Consider the following 20426-nt stretch of genomic DNA (forward strand, 5'->3'; position numbering starts at 1 on the left):
TCTAAACCCAGTGTTCTATTCTCCTTTCTAATCTTACTTGATCTATCAGTAGCATTAGATATAAAATCATATCTGCCTTGATAACTTGGTTTCCAGGATACACACTGTTCTGGTTTTGCTTCTACTCCTTCCATCTTTATCACCCATGATATTTTTTTTTCCTATTCTCCTCAACCCCTAAATGTTGGAGCAAGCCATGGATTAATCCTTGGTTTTCTTTTCTTTATCTATTCTCATTCTCTTACTGATTTTATCTCTTTGGGGTATATACATACCACCTCTATATTAATGACTATCAAATGTATATCCTCTGCTCAGAACCCTTTCCCAAATGTAAACTCATTTAAATAAATGCAGGTCTTGGGCAGCCTGGGTGGCTCAGCAGCTTAGCACTGCCTTCAGCCCAGGGTATGATCCTGGAGACCCAGGATCAAGTCCCACCTCGGGCTCCCTGCATGGAGCCTGCTTCTCCCTCTACCTGTGTCTCTGCCTCTCTCTGTGTGTGTCTCTTCATGAATAAATAAAATCTTTAAAAAATAAATAGATAAATAGATGAATGAATGAATGAATGAATGAATGAATGAATGCAGGTCTTAAAATGCCAACTTCTGACATTGTTTTTTCTTTTACTTTCAGAGTGCTTACAATCTTTTATTGTGCATCCCACACTGATGGGCTTCAGAGCAAGATAGTTTTCTTATGCAACTCACCATATTATGCTAGAAATGCTCATATGTCAATTCTCTATGGTTTTTAAGCTTATACATAAACTACTCATATAATAATTGTAAATGTCCATTCAACTTTGGAGAACCTAAATACATATAGCAAATAATAAAAGGCAAGTAAATTGACAATAATACAAAAATAGTAGGCAACTGTAATACCTCACTTAAAAAATGGTTAGATTATCCAGGCAAAAAATCAGTAAGGAAAGCATTTTTGAATGATTATGTAGGATATATATATATATATATATATATATATATAGAGAGAGAGAGAGAGAGAGAGAGAAATGAAAATACCATGGTCCAAAACATTTGAGACACAGCAAAAGCAGTTTAAGAGGGATATTTATAGCAATACAGGTCTACCTCAAGAAACAAAAAATTTCAAGCTACCTAAGCTTACACCTAAAGGGACTAGAAAAAAATAAAACCCAAAGTTAGTAGAAGGGAACAAGTAATAAAGATCAGAGGAGAAATAAAATACAGACCAAAAAAATTGAAAAGATCAATGAAAACAAGAGCTGGTTCTTTGAAAAGATAAAAATCATAAACCTTTAGTCAGATTCATCAAGAAAAAAGAAAAGACCTAAATAAATCAGAAATGAAAAAGCAGAACAACTAACAGCACAGAATACAAAAGATTATAATAGAATACTACAGACAACCCAGAAAAATGGATAAATTCCTAGAAACACAATCTTCCAAAACTGAAACAGGGAAAAAAATCTGAACATATCAATTACTAGTACAAAATTGAATCAGGAATTAAACAACTCTAAAAAAAATTCAGGACCAGATAGATTCAAAGATGAGTTGTACCAAAAATTTAAAGAAAAGTTAATACCTACTCTCCTCAAACTATTCCAAAAAATAGAAGAAAATCTTTCAAATATATTCTTGAAGCCAGTATTCTCCTGATACCCAAAACCAAAAACACTCCAAAAAAGGAAGGATGGAAGGAAGGAAGGAAGGAAGGAAGGAAGGAAGGAAGGAAGGAAGGAAATAAATTATAGGCCAATAGCCCCAGTAAACATAAATTCAAAAAACCCTCAACAAAGTATTAGCAAACTCCATTTAACAATACATTAAAAGTATCATTTACTATAATCAAGTGGGATTTATTCCTGGGATGCAAGGATGGTTCAATATTCACAAATCAATCATAGTGATATGCCTTATTACCAAAGTGAAGGGAAAAAAATGATATGATCATCTCAATAGATCCCAAAAAAGCATTTGGCAAGTCCACATATACTTATGATAACTCTCAAGATAGTAGGTTTATAAAGAACATACTTCATAATGAAAGCCATACATGAAAAACCCACAGGTAACATACTCAATGAACAAAAATGAGTGATCTTCATCTAAGATCAGGAATAAGACAAAGCTACCCATGCTTGTCACTTCTCTCACATAGTACTCAAAGCCCTCCACAGCTATCAGACAAGAAATAAAAGGCATCTAAACTGGTAAGTAAAACCATCATTATTTGCAGATGACATAACACAATATACAGAAAACCCTAAAGACTACAAAAAAGTTATTAGCAGTAATAAATAAAGTTGCAGGATACAAAATTAATGTACAGAAATCTGTTGTGTTTCTATATACTAACAACAAGGTAGAAGGCAAATTAAAACAATTCCACTTATAATTGCACCAAAAAGAGCAAAGTACCTAGAAATAAACTTAGCCAATGAAATGAAGACCTATAACCTGAAAACTATAAAACACTGATGAAAGAAATTGAAAGTAGCACAAATGAAAAGATATACCATGCTCATAGATTCAAAGAGTTAATATTGTTACAAAGAATTCATGAGATGAGAGGTTAAAGAAATCCTACACTAGTGAAGAGGAAGAGAAAATCTATGATTTTAACCAAAAACAAAGCGGTTTGATCATGGTATTATTAAAATTTAATCACCTGCTCAGTATCAACACTGTTCTTTCTTTTCCCCTTTCATATTAATGACTCCATTATATCTACTGAGGATGATGAAGGATTGAAAGAAATGTTCAGACACCAAGCCTTTCTATTCCTAGCAAAAGTCCTGTTAGCATTGAAACACTTCATCATCCTTGCATTATTATGCCATGCTGTTTTAATAATTTTTTTCACTTAATAGTCAGTATTGTTTCCTTCCTTTAGAAGAAGAAAATGACAACTACTATCTAAAAACTGGTTTATGGGTGCCTAAATGGCTCAGTCAATTGATTTTCCAACTCGGTTTCTGCTCCGGTCCTGGAATCAATCTCCACATCCAGCTCTGTGCTCAGAGCGAAGTCCTCTTTGAGGATTTCTCACCTTCCTCTGTCTCTCCCCCAACTGGTATGTGTTCTCTCTAAATTTGTCCTAAAAAAATAAAAACTCTAGTTGATGAAATTAGAGTAGCCTCAGTTTACTCAGATGTAAAATGGGAAAATAAATCCCTACTTTCAAAGGGTAAGGTAAAAATTGTCTAGAGGGATCCCTGGGTGGCGCAGCGGTTTAGCGCCTGCCTTTGGCCCAGGGCGCGATCCTGGAGACCCGGGATTGAATCCCACATCGGGCTCTCGGTGCGTGGAGCCTACTTCTCCCTCTGCCTATGTCTCTCTCTCTCTCTCTCTCTCTCTCTCTCTCTGTGACTATCATAAATAAATTTAAAAAAAATTTTAAAAATTGTCTAGAACTTTAAAATTATATAACTTTTTAAAGTGTTATATAGAAACAATTCATATTTACAATATATATAAAATCCCATTTTTTCACAAAGGACCATGAAATAGTCCAGCATGTATTCTGAAGCAATACCTATAGAATTTTGGCTACAAGTAGACAATTAGGCTGCCTCATTTCAGAGCAAAGCTGAAACACAGGCTCTTAAATCTCATTGAGAGGATTCACTTCCACCTGGCAGTCTCTTTACTTAACGTAGTGTATAGGCACATGAACTACAGTCGTCTTCAATTAAAAAGATGGTTCCGTTTCCTTTTGATAGCTTCTTTAAATCCCTGTGCCCCTCAAGTTTAAAAAAATGAGAACAATGATGTTGCCTCAAAAGGCTGAGGATAAATACCTCATGGCTTCCACAACATGTGTCCTTTTTCTTTTTCCTGGAAGTTCACATACCTTGAAAATTGAGGTCAAAGAATGAATGTACAGACAACTCCTATAGTTATTTTAGCTTCTACAGGATGATGAAGGCTTCAAATGTTAGACTAGCATTATTTTTCAGAGGTTGGTAACCAATTTCCTTCTAGGCATGAAACCAGAGGAATAAAGCCAAATGCCTAGACAGAGCACATCTGGGATGTGTAGATTATGAAATAATAAAAATGATTTACTTGAGGGGTATGGATTTGGATTCTCTGGGAGTCACCACCTATCATTATTAATGTATGATTTAGACCATTTCTTGAAAACCAGGCAATGAGCCTGGTATTACACTAGGAGCTTATACAACAATATAAATGTTCTCAGCAATCATTTTTGGTAGTTTGGTATATCCAAGCTGTATGCCAATTTTACCTAATACCTAAGGGAGTTTAAGTATCTTGCCTAATATAAAAAAAAATCCAACTCTTCTCACAGTGCAAAAAAAATCTCTATTGAGATGATCAAGTGTTCTTCTGACTGAAGAAAAAAAAGCTAAAAATTATCTCTAAACTAATAGAAAGAAATATATATCTTAAATATGATATTTAAACAAAGGTACACCTAGGAAATAGAAATATGTGACCTGGCAAGATTTTATATGTAATGAAAGTTGAAACAATATGACATGCAATTGAGATGATAAAAACTGTGAAATGTAGAAACAAGATTAGAAGAGTAAGCAGTTTTTCTGGGTGTCATCATTGAAGGACTTTATACTGCACTGCCAGTGTTTTAGGAGGAAAATTGCCAAGAGGAAAAAAGATCTTAAAACTAGGTCCCATGGAAAATAGATGAACAACCTGAGGTTATTTGACTGGGAAGTATAGATCCTAAGGCCCTTAATATCCTCATTGAATTAAATGAAGGAGAGTTTCATCATCTATCTTGTGACACAAATAATTGAATTTCTAGAAGTTGTAAGGAGTCAAAATGTGTTTTGATATTGGATTTAAATAGGACAGTTGAAGCTATCCAAGTCCAGATGAGAATAAACAACCTTGAAAGGTAACAAGTACCCTACCATCTGAGGTATGTAAACAAAACCAGAGGATTTGTGTAGGGAAAATTCAAGCCCTATGTTTAGATTGGACTGTGCACAATCCCCCACTTAAAATAGTTTGATTTATGATTTTTCAATGTATAATGGTACAGAAACAATATGTATTATTTAGAAATAATACTTCAAATTTGGAATGTTGATCTCTTCTTAGGCTAGTGATATATAGTGGTACTATGCTCTCCTGTGACCCTGGGCAGTTGCAGCCACACAATCACAAGAGTGAACAACCAATACACTTAAAAATATTCTGTACCCATAAAATCATTCTGTTTTTTTTTTTTTTACTTTCAGCACAGTATTCAATAAATTCCATGAGATATTCAATAACTTATTATGAAAAATTGTTTGTGTTAGATGATTTTGCCCAACTATAGGCTCCTGTAAATGTTCTGAGCACATTTAAGGTAAGCTAGGTTAAGCTATGATGTTTATTAGGTTAAGTGTATTAAATGCATTTTTGACTTATATATTTTCATTTATGAAAATAAAATCAGGGTATCAGGATATCACCCCATAGTAAGTTGAGGAAGATCTGTAGATTACTCTTAAGCTCTCCTGAGAATATTCAGGATCTTTGATGTCATTTCTTCTGATTCTGCCTTTAAGAATTACCTAGACTTCTAGTACTCTAATTACAAATGGAGGGATGCCTGGGTGGCTCAGTGGTTAAGCATCTGCCTTCGGCTCTGGGTGTGATGATGGAGTCCCAGGATCAAGTTCCACATCAGTCTCCCTGCATGGATCTTGCTTCTCCCTCTGCCTATGTTGCCTGCCTCTGTGTGTGTGTGTGTGTGTGTGTGTCTATGAAAAATATATATAATATAATTATAATTATATAATTATATATATAATTTTAAAATAATAATAACTGCAAATGGATTTACATGCTTTCTGCTATGGTGTTAGCCATTAGTTGAATAGCCCATGGAGTATATACATTTCCCAATTTTAAGATCAGCAACTTTATTGTTTTTCTTGTTCACTATTCCTCTCAGAATGCCCAGGACACTGCATCAGATTATAAGTTACTTCCCAAAATAAATTTAATAAACCTTTTCATGTATATATATGAACATATAAATATGTATCTCATATATATATATAACATATGTATAGCTATTATATATAAGAAGGGTCACAGCCCTTATACAAGAAAGGTAACGACCAACTTCAATATTTTTCATAACTAGGTTTGATTGATTCAAACACTTGATTGGTTGATTCTAGCTTTAGCACTCTAAGTATGCTTACACACAAAAAAACTTTCCTACACGTTGAAACTTAAATAGTTGTGTTTTCCATTATATAGGTTATGTAACTGAGCTTTAGAGAAGTTAACTATCTTGCCAAATTTCTTACAGATAGTAAAATAACATAGTTATATGCTCATCCCAGATCTGAATGAGTTAGACTTCCTAATTGGGTTAGGGATAAAGAGTTTACCATATTGGAACTTCTCCTGGCCTGTCAAGTGACATTTACCATACCACTGCAGGAAGCATGTAATAACTCCACTTGAGTTAACTTGGCAAAACTCAGAAATCAGAAAAAAAAAATACTGTCTGTGCCTCAGACAGTATTAAAATACTCAAAAATAACCATCTTACAAGGAATGGCTAGGTGGCCTCATTCACTTAGAGTTTAGCTTAAAGGAAAACACTAGTGTGACAGAAATTCCCTTTGGGCAGAATTTTGAAGCATACATGTCCCTGTATGTCTAATCTAAGAGTTGTTCTCTGATGGAGGTTGGGTGTGGGAAGGAAGTACTATAAAGCAGAAGCATTCTATAGAAGCTTCCCTGGAAGGGTCAGGATGCTGCAGTTCAGCATGTAGGCATTAGGCAATGATTGTACAGACCTCATTCACAGTGGGAATGTCAACCTTGTCCATAGCCATCCAATCAACCACTTTGGGTCCCAAAAGGCTATCAGCAGATTTTTGGCATAAACTTTACAGGATGTAAGGGAGTGGCATGATATATTCAAAGAACTGAAATGAAAAAATCTGCAGCCAAGAATACTCTATCTAGCAAGGTATCATTCAGAATAAAAGAACAAATAATGATTTCCACAAACAAAAACTAAAGGAGTTCATGATCACTAAGCCAGCCCTATAAGGAATATTAAAGGAGACTCTCTGAGTGTAAAGGAAAGACCATAGGGACACTTGGGTGGCTCAGTTGGTTGAGCATCCAACGCTTGATTTCAGCTCAGGTCATGGTCTCAGCATTGTGAGATCAAGCCCCACATTGGGCTCCATGCTCAGTGAGGAGTCTGCTTGGGATTATCTCTCTTCCCCTCTCCCTCTGCCCTTCTCCCTGCTCACACACACACTCTAAGTAAATAAATCTTAAAAAAAAAAAAAAAAAAAAAAAAAAAAGGAAAGACCGTAAGTGAGAGCATAAAAAGTAAAAAAACATAAAAGCAGTAAATCCACTTTTCTGCAAAAATCAGTCACGGGATTTATAAAATAAAAGGATACAAAATTTGTGACACCATACACCTAAAATGGGGGGCGGGGAGTAAAGAATGGATGCAAACTTAAGTGACTGTCAATTTAATATACACTGATAAGTGCAGAAGGTGTTATATACAAACCTAATGGTAATTACAAATCAAAAACAAGTAATAGATATGCAAATAATAAAGAGAAAGGAATGCAGATATGTCACTAAAGAAAGCCTACAAATCATGAAAGAGAGCAAAACAAGAAAAGATCACAAAAAAAAATCTATAGAAATAACAACAAAACAAGTAACAAAAATGGCAATAAATACTTATCTGTCGGGGTATCCCTGGGGGGCTCAGCGGTTTAGCGCTTGCCTTTGGCCCAGGGCGCAATCCTGGAGTCCCGGGATCGAGCCCGCGTCAGGCTCCCGGCATGGAGCCTGCTTCTCCCTCTGCTTCTCTCTCTCTCTCTCTCTCTCTATCATGAATGAATAAATAAAATCTTTAAAAAAAAAAATACTTATCTGTCAGTAATTACTTTGAATGCAAATGGACTAAAATGCTCCAATCAGAAGACATAGAATGATAGAATAGGTAAAAACAAAACAGAACAAACCCACAAGACTCATCTATATACTGCCTATAAGAGACTCATTTAAGATTGAAAGGAGGGATTGAAGAAACATTTATCATACAAATGGATGACTAAAGAAGGTCAAGATAACAATATTTATATTGGACAGAGTAGACTTTAAACAAAGACTGTAAGAAGAGACAAAGTAGGACACTAGATAATAATAAAGAGAACAATCCAACAAGAGGATATAATTGTAAATATTTATGCACCCAACATGGGAGCACCCAAATACTTAAAGCAGTTAATAACAAACAAATAAGGTAGTTGGTAGTGATACAATAATAAGAGGCAACTTTAATACCCTGCTTGCATCGATAGATCATCCAAACAGAAAATCAGAAAGGACACAGTGGCTTTGAATAATACATTAAACCAGATGGAATTAATAGACATATTCAGAACATCCCATCCTAAAACAATACACATTCTTTTCAACTGCACATGAAACATTCCCCAGATCATATCACATATTACACAACAAGTCTCAACAAATTAAAAAAGATTGAAGTGATACCATGTATCTTTTTTGACCACAATGCTATGAAACTAAAAATCAACCACAAGAGAAAATCTGGAAAAAGCACAAATACATGGAGGTTAAATAACATGCTACTAAACAATGAATAGGTCAACCAAAAAATCAAATAAATAAAAATATACATGAAAACAAATAAAAACACATGGTCCCAAATCTTTAGGATGCAAAAAAATTGTTTTTAAGGGGAAAGTTTATAGCATTATCTACCTCATCTATAGTTCTAACTTAACAAGCAAGAAAAATTTCAAATGAACAACGTAATTTTATATCTAAAGGAACAAGAAAAAGAACAAACAAAATATAAATCCAGCAAAAGGTAGGAAATAATAAAGATTAAAGCAAAAATAAATTGTATAGGAGCTAAAAAAAAAAAAAAAAAGAATAGATCAATGAAACCACCAATTCTTTGAAAAGATCGATAAAATAGATAAACCCCAGCCAGACTCATCAAAAACAACAACAAAGAGGACCCAAATAAACAAAATCACTAATGTAAAATGAGAGCAACCAACACCACAGAAATACAAGTAATTATAACAGTATTATGAAAATCTATAAGTGAACAAATTGGACAACCTAGGAGAAATGGATAAATTCTTAAAAACACATAACCTATAAAAACTAAAGCAGGAAGAAATAGAAAATTTTAAAGACCAATTACTAGCAATGAAATTGGATCAGTAATCAAAACTCCCACTAAACAAAAGTCCAGGACCAGATGGCTTCACAGGTGAATTCTACCAAATAAGTAAAACGGAGTTAATAGTCATTTTCTCAAACATTTCCAAAAAACAGAAGAGGAAAGAAAACTTCCAAATTCATTCTATGAAGTCAGAATAACCCTGATAACAAAACCAGATAAATACACCACAAGAAAAGAGAACTATAGGCCAGTATATCTCATAGATATAGAAGCACATTTCCTCAACAGAATTATTAGCAAATCAAATCCAACAATACATTAAAAAAAATCATACACTAAGATTAGGTGGGATTTGTTCTTAGGATGCAATGGTAGTTCAGTATTTGCAAGACAATCAACATGGTAGGTCATATCAAAAGAGAAAGGATAAAAACCATATGATACTTATAAAAGATACAGAAAAAGCATTCAACAAATTACAACACAAATCCATAAAAAAAAAAAACCCTCTGCAAAGTAGTCCTGGAGGGAATATAACTCAACATAATAAAGGCCTTATATGAAAAACCCATAGCCGCATCCCACTCAGTTGGGAAGAGCTAAGAGCTTTTGTGCTAAGGTCAGGAACAAGACAAGGATGTCCACTTTCACCACTTTTATTAAACATAATACTGGAAGTCCTAAACATAACAGTTACACAACAGAAAGAAATAAAATCCATTCAAATTGGTACGGAAGAAGTAAAACTGTCATGATGTGCAGATTACATGATACCATATATAGAAAACCCTAAAGATTCCATCAAAAAAACAAATAGAACTGATAAATTTAGTGAAGTTGCAGGATACAAAATCAATGTACAGATATCATTGCACTTCTATACACTAAAAATGAAGCAGCAGAAAGATAAATTAAGAAAACAACTCCATTTTCAACAAAAATAATAAGATATCTATGAATAAACCTAACGAAAGATGTGAAAGAACTGTACTCTGAAAAATATAAAACACTGATGAAAGAAATTCAAGAGGACATAAGAGACATTCCATGCTCATAAGTCAGAAAACAAATATTGTTAAAATATCTATAGTATCCGAAGAAACCTACAGTTTAATGCAATCTGTATCAAAATACCAAAATTATTTCTCACAGAACTAGAACAAACAATCCTAATATTTATACAGAACCACAAAATTTCCCAAATCACTAAAATAATCTTGAAAAAGAAGAAAAAGCTGGATGTATCACAATTCATGATTTCAAGTTATATTACAAAGCTGTCATAATTAAAACAGTTTGGTACTAACACAAAAATAGACACATAGGTCAATAGAACTGAGTAGAAAGATCAGAAATGAACCCATGATTATATGGTCAATTAATGTTTCACAAAAAAGACAAAAATACACAATGGGAAAAAATTTTTTCAACAAAGGGTATTGGGAAAAAGAAAAACAAAGGGATTGGGAAAATTGGACAGCTACATGCAAATGGATGAAATGGAGCCACTTTCTCATACCACATACAAAAATAAACTCAAAAGGGATTAAAGACCTAAATGTGAGACCTGAAGCCATCAAAATCCTCAAGGAGAACACAAGCAGTAACCTTTTGATTTTAGCTGTAACAACTTTTTCTAGATAAGTCTCCTGAGGCAAGGGAAACAAAAGCAAAAATAAACCATAGGGACATCAAAATAAAACATTTCTGTATAGCAAAGGAAACAATCAACAAAACTAAAAGACAACCTACTAAATGAAAGAAAATATTTGTAAATGACACATCTGATAAAGGGTTGGTATCCAAAATATACAAACAATTGGTAAAACTCAACACCTAAAAAACAATCCAATTAAAAATGAGAAGACATAAACATTTCTCCAAAAAGATGCCCAGATGGCCAGCAGACACATAAAAAGATGCGCAATATCAATTATCCAGGAAATACAATTAAAATGACAACATGGTATCACCTCACACCTGTCAGAATGGCCAAAATCTAAGAACAAGAAACAACATGTGTTATCGAGGATGTGGAGAAAAAGGAAACTTTGTACAGTTAGTAAGAATACAAACTGATGCAACCACTATGGAAAGTAGTATGGAGTTACTCAAAAAATTAAAAACAGAACTACCCTGTTATCCAGTACTCTGTTATTTACTTCCAAAATACAAAAACACTGATTCAAAGGGATATATGCACCTATATTTATGGCAGTATTGTTTACAGTAGCCAAGATATAGAGGCAGCTCAAGTGTCCATTGACTGACGAATGGATAATGAACACACACACACACACACACGCACACACACACAGGAATAGTATTTAGCCATAAAAAAGAATGAAACCTTGTCATTTGCAACAACATGGACAGAGCTAGAGAGTATAATGTTAAGCAAAGTCAGTCAGAGAAACACCAATACAATATAATCTCATTCATATGTGGAATTTAGAAAACAAAATAATCAAGGAAAGGAAAAAAAGACAAACTGAGAAAGAGATAAGTATAGAGAACAAACTAATAATTACTAGAGGAGAGGTAGGCAAACAGATGGGTGAAGTAGGTAATGGGCATTAAAAAGTACACATATTGATAAAAATTATATGTTACATATCATATATATACATATATACATTCCTTTATTATAAGAGGTGGTCTCATACCAACATACCATGGCCTGGGTGATTTCTTATTCTCATTACACTATCTTATTTCTTTCCTTATCATTATTATTTCTTCTTGGTAAGGCTTTCATTCTTTATGCATATATGTTTATTTACTTAATAGCCTTCTGGCGATTTTATACCATTAGTGTTTCTCTAGCTCAGATTAATATCAAATATATTTTAATACTATAGGAGTATAATTTCACCTTCCTTCTTTACTTTGGCTACCAAATAATCTCTACATTTCTTTTCCAAAATTCACAGCCTCCTCAAATATGATTTCCAGCCCTATTTAATTGCAGAAATATTAGAATATAAAAATATATATACTTTAAAATATAATATATATATATACTTTTTCACCTTTGTTCACCCTACCATATTGTCCATATCAGAGCACAGTTCTTGTCCTATGCTATGTACAACATAAGACATACTCAGTGTTTGTGAGAATGAACTAGAATGCAAAAAATGAAAACATTATGTAGTTCCAAGTTTAAAAAAATTATTCATTCAATTTATTTAAACTTTAAAAAATCCACTCATCCTCCTGTGCCCCCACCCACCCACCCTACCCCTGCAACCACTGAATTGTTTTCTATATGTGAGTTTGGGTTTGATTTTGTTTTGAGATTGGATACCTGAGAGATCATATAGTATTTGTCTTTCTCTAACTTACTCCACTTAGCATAGTGCTTAAGAGGGTGCATTGCAAATGGCAAGATTTCCTTATCCATTTATTCATCAGTAGACACTTGGTTGTTTCCATATTTTAGCTATTGTAAATGATGCTACATTGAACATAGGCATGCATGTATCTTTTCAAAGATACATTAATATTTTCATTTTCTCTGGATAAATGGCCAGAAGTGGAATTGCTAGACCATATGATAATTCTATTTTTAATTTTTAAAGGAACCTTCATACTGTTTTCCATAGTGGTTGTAATAGTTTATGTTCCCACCAACAGCACATGAGGATCCTTTTTCTCCACACCCTTGCCAACACTTGTTATTTCTGGTGTTTTGATGATAGCCATTTTAGCACGTAGGGGGTTATATCCTACTTGTGGTTTTGATTTGCATTTTCCTGATGATTAATGATATTGAGCATCATTTCATATACCCATTGGCCAGCTGTAAATCTTCTTTGGAAAAATATCTATTCAGATCCTTTCTCTATATTTTTAATTGGATTGTTGGTTTTGTTTGTTGTTTTGCTATTGATTTGTATGAGTTTTTGGTATATTCTTAATAATAGTCCCTTTATTAGATATGTGACTTACAATTATTTTCTTCCATTCAATGGGTTGTCATTTCATTTTGCTGATGGTCTTCTTTGCTGTGCAGAAGGTTTTTAGTTGATATAGTCCCACTTATGTATTTTTGCTTTCAGTGTCAGATTAAAAAAAAATCAACAAGATCTATGTCAAGGAGCTTACTGCCCATGTTTTCTTCCTTCTTAAATTCAAGCCTTTTAACCATTTAATTTTTGCATGTAGGGTAATATAGGGGTCTAGTTTTCCCAACACCACTTATTGAATAGACTGTCCAAATTATTATTTTCTTATTCTGCTAAAAACTTGACTCCACTTTGATCAATACTCCTCCTATGTCTTCTCAGCTATTCCCGTCATAGTGCCAGCTTATATGTTCTCTAACTTTTCTTATAACTTTACAATTCAATCACACTCTTTCTTTCCTTTGGAATTTTGGAAGATCTATATTTATAGAGTGCCTTCTCACCCCAAACAAAGGGAAGCATTTTGCTTTTCAGAACAAGTGTGAACAAGCTAGAAGAATAAGAAAAATGAAATGCATAGTAGAGGAGGAACAATATGAAAGAGGAATGTGAATTTTGGTATCCAAAAGGACTGATCATTAAGCAGTAGTAAGAATTTAAAAGCCAATCTCTGAAAGGCCTCAAACAAGTGCCTCTGGAGTGTTCTGGCAGACTGATGAAGAGGACAAATTCAGAAATTGCAATTCACATAGCAACTGGCCATTCATCCTGAAAATAAATCTATTCTGGTCATTATTTACTCAGCAGTTATCTTTGTTTGCTAAATGAATCTGTGGCACCTAATGTTTGTTCCCCAATTCTTTGATGTCTGGTGTCAACCAGGCATTTAATAAGTGTCAACTGAGATACTGTATTTAAAGGAATATATTCAGTGAAATATTAAATTAGGCACTGCAGCCTGACCACCTACTGGGTAGGAAAGTATTCCGTGCTAGAAAATAACATTATCATCATAAAGATAAAAAGAATTTCAAATAGGAGACTTAGGATTTTCTTCCCCCAAATGCAAGGTTTGAGTTTTCATCCTCAAACTAGGTTACGTGGGGCTTAGCCTAGTTTCAAATGAACTTCTGGTGCATCCCTTGTCTGTCGTGGCTTTTGAGACTCATTTCTGCCCAGATATTTTCCCTGATTAGCCCCATCACACTCATCATTTTTGTATCCCAACTCCTCTGGTCAAAACACTGAGACAGAATAAAAAGAAAACTGAACACCAGACTATAAGTAATACACCAGTAATAATTCCCTATAGCATGTTCAACATTGCCTTCTAATAGTTGCACCATTGTTTTCAATATGTCTGGTTTATTAAAATTTGATTGGCCAGCCTATCAGAAAGAGTTAAGGGATGCCTGGGTGGCTCAGCGGTTGAACGTCTGCCTTTGGCTCTGGGCATGATCCCAGATTCCGGGTTCGAGTCCCACATTGGTCTTCTTGCATGGAACCTGCTTCTCTCTTTGTCTGTGTCTCTGCCTCTCTTTCTGTGTCTCTCATGAATAAATAAATAAAATCTTAAAAAAAGAAAGATAGAATGAAGATAAAGAAATATAGCAAACATATTATGTGTTCAAGTCCATGTAAGATGAAGACAGATTCCAGACATGCAAAGAAAAATGCAAAACAGAGTTGTGGCAGTTATTGGTTAAATGAAAACAGCTGTAGCAGACAGGTTTAAATTCTGCTCCGGGGCAGACTGTAGTTGTGCCCTCTTTGTACTACCAGCTTGAAGCTGGTGGTCCTCAATCAAAAGTGATTAAACAAAGTCAGAAAGTTGGAGAGCTAAAGTTGAATCCACACCGGCACTTATCTGTAGGCCTCAAGAAACTTTAGGACATCGCTTCTCGGCCTTTTGGCTAAGATCAAGTGTAGAAACTTTAGGACAACTATTTGTCTTCAAATCTGGTGTAGTGAAAAAATATCAAGAGCTACTCCAAAAAATCACAGCTATGAATGTTCAGAGAGCCATACCCCTACCAGTAGTAATGGGCTTTCAATACAATTTGATTCCCAACCATACCTGAAAGAAATATCACATTCTTAGAAACATGGTTGTTATAACTGAAAAATTCGGTAATATTTTATTTTTCCCTTATTTTTGGTTCTACTCTCTTCATTTCTACTGATATTAAAAATAGCTAGTATTGAAACTTCTTAGATACCAAACATTGTACAAATACTTTATATACCAATATCTTGTTTAATCCTCATAACTGATCCTTTTACAGAGGAGACAATAGATACCTAGAGAAATTAAGTACCAGGTAAAAAAAAAATCAAAGAATAATTGATAAAGTTAGAATATGAACCAAGTTCTGTCTGATTTAGTTAGGAGAGTTTTTGTGACCTTAGTGGTTTTGTCTCCAGTGTTGCTTTTTCCTCTTACAGGAAGAGAACTTCTATCAACAAGGAGAGATCAAGCAAAGTGGCTGTGGCCTCTTTGGCTTCTTCACCCAACATGTGAAGGTACCTCTCTGGGTCATTTACAACCTTCAGTCCATTCTGCCTATTTCTTGATCCTCCTTTCACCATAGAAACCAGCTACAAAGATCTTGCTGACTTGTGCTCATTTGTTTAGTCTATGTCCATCTCTTTTATTTGCCCCATTTCTTAGGGAGTTTAAACTCACTTATTGGGAAATTTTTCAATGTTACTAAGATGTTATTATCAATAGGCTATATGACCTGATCCAAAAGCCAGAAAAGACATGCAGTACCATGAATTCCAGTTATACAGGTATCTTCAAGCCAGTATTTCTTAATGATAGAATGTGGTCTATTGGACACAGGTTATTTTCTAAGTGGAGCAGTTAGAGAAATTATGATTTTATGTGGGTACTTTTTTGAGAGAAAATGTTTAGAGCAGTTATAGTTTAGCTTTAATAGTTTAGCTTTGCTAGAGAAAACAAACTTGTTGGCTATATATCCAAATATTTCTTATAGGCTGTTAAGACAACAAAGCCTTTTATACAGTTTCTTCTTTCTATTGGGAGATTTCTACTTAAATAAGAACACTGAAAGCATGTATTCTGAGAGATTTTGTTGTTCAGAGAGTGTAAATTTTTTAATTTAAATAAAAGATGGAAAAAATTAATGAAGGAACTATGTTAAAGACCTGAACTCCACTGAAGGCTAATTTTTTTTTTCACTAAAATCCACACCTGCTCATCACTTGACATTTTACCTCTACCCTATTAGTTCTGTGGTCTCTGATTTTCTGTAATTGGCCTCTCAGATTTCCTATTTAGTTAAGAGTCTGAGGTATCCAGTATCCAAATTTGTGGCACGTCTGAAATGCTCAGTTTGGCTATTTCAAAGAACCATCTGGATTGATTCAGCTGTGATGCATCTGGTTAGATTGGTTATGGGCCAGATTTTTTAAAAAAATACACTGGATGGAGTTGCCTTTCAAGAGTCTGATTATTTTTGCTTTATATGCTTGGCCATAAAATCATAAAATTAGGAAATAGTCTCAATGGGTAGAAACTCTTTCAAAGAGTCACCTATTCTAGTCTTGATTTACTATTTGAGAAATTCTTCTTCAATCTAGCCAAATGTTTTCTTTCTACAATTAACGAAAAAGCCACATTGCTTTGTGGCTTTCAGCATAAAGAGTGAAGTCTTCCATTCAGGAATCACCACCAAAGTTAACACCTTAGTCTATGTGTCTATAGATCTTTTTCTATGCATGTATGTATACATGTATGTGTGGTTTTTTTTTAACCAAAATGAGAACATAGTATACCTATTGTTAACTAATTTCTAGAGGATAATACTACCTCTGTATTTTAATAATTTAAAACATTTCTCTGATAATCCTGAAATGTTTTTACAGCTATTTTTTCCAAGGGACACTTTAATTATGTCCTTAATATAGCACAGACCCTTTTTTAAGTTTCTGAATTATTGAAAAAACTGGATCAATTTTCTTAACATCCTTTTTTTGTTAGAGAAGTATGACTTCTCAAAAATGTAAATCAGATCAGCTGACTCTCTTTCTTAAATGTATTAATGACTTCTCACTGCGTGTAGAATGAAATCCAAATTCCTATTGCCTATAAAGCCTTATGATCCACCACCTCTGGCCAGCCTCACTGGTTTGGTCTTCTAATCACTCCTTCCTCTTACTCAGAGTACCAGCCATATGGGCTAATCTCAGATCCTCAAAAACTCCAAGTATTTCTTATCTTAGCACCTCTGTAACTGCCCTCTTCTCTCTGCTCTTATAGCTTGCAAGTTTCATAAAGTTCATAAAGCACTGCTTCTGAGAGGTTTCACTCGTTTTCCAATATCAAGTGGTCATTTTCCCCTATCTTTGGTGACTATGATGTACCATGGCCCTGTTTTCATGCACTTGTATAATTCCTTCCCACACTGACTCTGGGCTTTGATTTGGCCAATGGGATATTGAAAACATGACAGCCACCTATGCTTTAGGAACATTTGTATGTTGGGGTTTGTGCACTTATTACCCAGCTATCATTCTATAAAAAAGCTTGGGAGGAATGCAAAATAATGATGAGGTAAAAAGACCCTGGAGAATGAGGGTTCATCTTGGATACTCCAGCCCCAAATGACCTCCCAGCTGAATGAGGTGCCTGTAACTCTGGCTGGAGCACGTGGAAGGAGAGATTAACTTGGCTGAGTCTAGTCAACCTATAGATTCGTGAGTATCTATAAATCATTGTTGCTGTAAGACAGTATATCTTCAGTGGCTTTTACACTGTAACTGATAATGATATAATTCCTCTTGATTTTAGTGTACTTCATAGCATTTATTATCTCCACCTGAAATAATCAGACATTCCTGTCTCCCTGATTGTAGTCCATCTCCTGCCATTGAAAGCTCCATGAAAACAATTTTTTTTTTCTGGATTGTTTACCATTGTATGAGCCTTCAGGGCCGATGACAGAGTCTGCCACCTAATAGGCACTCAGTAAAATGTGTTTAATGAGTGAATAAAAAGCTGTAAGACTTAAGAAAAATTTGGGGAAAATGGATAAAAGACAACCTAGAGCAGATTCCAAGATCATCTAAGCCAATCTTTCTTGTTATTAGTGAGGAAAAGATACTCCAGAAAAGAAAAGTTTAGAGCAAGACCTAAACAATGAAAGAATCTGCAAATCAAATCTTCTGGAAACTACTCATAGATTAGGAATCCCAGATCCAAGAAACTAAAAAGCACTCTAATTACTGAAAGTGTCATCTCAAAAAAATGATTTCAGACTGGAAGCATCTGGATTTGGAGCTGTTTTCCCGAACTCTAGCTGGAGTAGAGCTCTATGGTGCTTGAGAAGATACTGTTGGCCTTATCACTACTCTTTGTGCAACCTCTGGTTGTCCCAGCTGCTGCTGGGTGGTGATTTAGACCCTCATAGAAGAAGCCTGGTCTCCCAACTCCTACTACAGGACTTCCTCATGCCAACATCCTGCCCCTGAGCTGTGTTATTTTTTTAAACCATGGCATCACCCAGATATACTCTGTGACACTGATCCGAGAAATTATGTGAACAAACTTTCCAGCCTCTATTCATTATTTACAACACATCAGGCCCTCTGCTAAGTGGTTTTTATGCAATCTTTCATTTAAAGTTCACAACGTCTCTTGGAAGTCAATACCATTCTAGGTCCCAAGTACCGGTGAGTAACTAAACTGTGCCTTTAAAATTTTAGGTAATATGTTGAGGATTGACAGCTAAATAAGTGAAGTAGTCCTGCTTCAGATCTCTATACGCCTATCTGCAATATTAAAACCTACTGCCTTTTCTCTGTGATGCCTCTACCCTCGTGGGTCTGCATGTCCAACATCAGCCCAGTTCTCAAGCCTGGAAGGTGAGGTACCCTCTCACTGGAAGGTGCCTCATTTCTTTGAGTCCAAATTCACTGTCATCCTTAAGCTCAGAATTCATGAATGTTTAGTTGATATGTCATATCTCCCAAGTGGTTCAGGAATAGTTCATGCCTTAACTCCCCCCAAAGTATCTAATCTTGCATCTTTTAAATCTGCTGGCAGCCTACTGAGGAATGTATTTCAGGACAGAGGAGCTCTAAGAGCTTGGCTATATGAAAGAACTTCCCCCATATATCTGCATTCTGGCATATTCTGCCCTGTGTAAATATTTAGTTATGTTTAAGAGTGGGAAACAGTCATTTTATTTAGAACCTTAAGTTTAAAGAAACCCAAACACCATTTATTCCAGGATTTTTAGTAATCTATCCTTTTCTTCCCATCCTTTCATGCAAATACAATACATAAGAGATCAGAATCATGTTTCTCTGATTTGAGGAGGTATGTGTATGTGTGATATCTGTAGTGGTAAGTTAACAATATCTGGTTCCCTGGCTTTCTGCTTTTACCAGATGACCAGAGGCTGGAGAAAGTCATTATTCAAGGTCACACAGTTTTCCAGATGACAATACAGTAATCAGTAAGTGTTGGCACCTAGCACTTCAATGGTAAAACACACAACTTAATTCAATGTACATACCACCACTTAACCTTTTCTTCCTCTGCCTCTCAGAGAAAAGAATTGCTTCCCCCTATTTTCCAGGCCCACCTCCCTGGATTCCCTCATGGTACACACTGGTTGCTGCCTCCAGACTGGGTTGCCTAGCAACCAAGCTCTGCAGGCTTCCTAATAGACAAAGGCTTTTCCTTCCAGTCCAACTGCTGTACTAATGCTCATTGTTGACAAGAGAACAACTCCCTGCTGAACATACTCTGTAATCTGGAGGCAGATTTAAGGACATGGTGCCAGGAGCTATGGACATCTCTCCTAAACAGGGAGGGGAATAGAAGTTTGGAGACCAACTCATTTTGCTGCATGGACTATTCCATGCATTGATGGATGACTAGGCATGCATTTCTACTTGGTCACTCACAAGAAATTATATTATAGGAGGTATTTTGTCACAGTAAAATCTGAATTCAGAGAACCATTTGTTCACAATCTTCTTGACCCATCCAACTCACAAAGGAAACCATATGATATTGTAAGGTATACAACCACACAGTTTGAAATTATTTCATGCCTGTCTGGTAAGTATCTCAGATACAAACTCCATTTAACTAGAAGCCCTTGAATTCATAGAGTACTTTCCAATCCATCTCACTGGATCCTAACATTGGACCATCATCAAGGCAGAACATAGAATGGTATTTCCACTTCACTAAAGATGAGGTGACTCACCCAAAGATAGAGAGAGAGAAGACAAAAATTACTCTTTAAAACCAGTTCTTCAGAGTCCTTTGGCTCCAAGTAC

The 20426-nt window shown here is 35.0% G+C and overlaps 1 long non-coding RNA gene across 6 annotated transcripts in view; it reads right to left on the reverse strand.

The window, feature by feature from the left end:
• LOC144312775 (uncharacterized) overlaps positions 1–19752 on the reverse strand; it is a 145554-nt gene extending 125802 nt beyond the window's left edge. For all 6 annotated transcript variants that reach the window (XR_013378352.1, XR_013378354.1, XR_013378353.1 and 3 more), the window contains exon 1: positions 19652–19752. This is a non-coding gene — a long non-coding RNA (uncharacterized LOC144312775). The remainder of the gene's footprint in view (positions 1–19651) is intronic.
• Positions 19753–20426: the final 674 nt, after the last annotated feature.

This window comes from Canis aureus, chromosome 4, assembly GCF_053574225.1.
Source record: "Canis aureus isolate CA01 chromosome 4, VMU_Caureus_v.1.0, whole genome shotgun sequence".
Taxonomy (NCBI): Eukaryota; Metazoa; Chordata; class Mammalia; order Carnivora; family Canidae; genus Canis; species Canis aureus.